Below are 258 nucleotides of genomic sequence, written 5' to 3' on the forward strand. Positions count from 1 at the left end.
GAATGACATTTTCCCCCCTTCCCCCCCCCTTCCCAACACGCCCCCGGGTACTGTTGGGAGTACCTGCATCTCAGTATTGCCTGAGGAAGAAAAGAAGGATCTGACTAGAGGACCAAAGGAATAGAGGACCTGGAAATAAAAGAGAAGACTAAGAGGGAGATAGGACTAACCAAGACAGCGACAAAAACACAAAATGAAGGAAATATGAAAACGACAGAGAGAGAGAGAGAGAGAGAGAGAGAGAGAGAGAGAGAGAGA

This window comes from Vombatus ursinus, unplaced genomic scaffold (assembly GCF_900497805.2).
Source record: "Vombatus ursinus unplaced genomic scaffold, bare-nosed wombat genome assembly UNPS02014941.1, whole genome shotgun sequence".
In the NCBI taxonomy this organism is placed as follows: Eukaryota; Metazoa; Chordata; class Mammalia; order Diprotodontia; family Vombatidae; genus Vombatus; species Vombatus ursinus.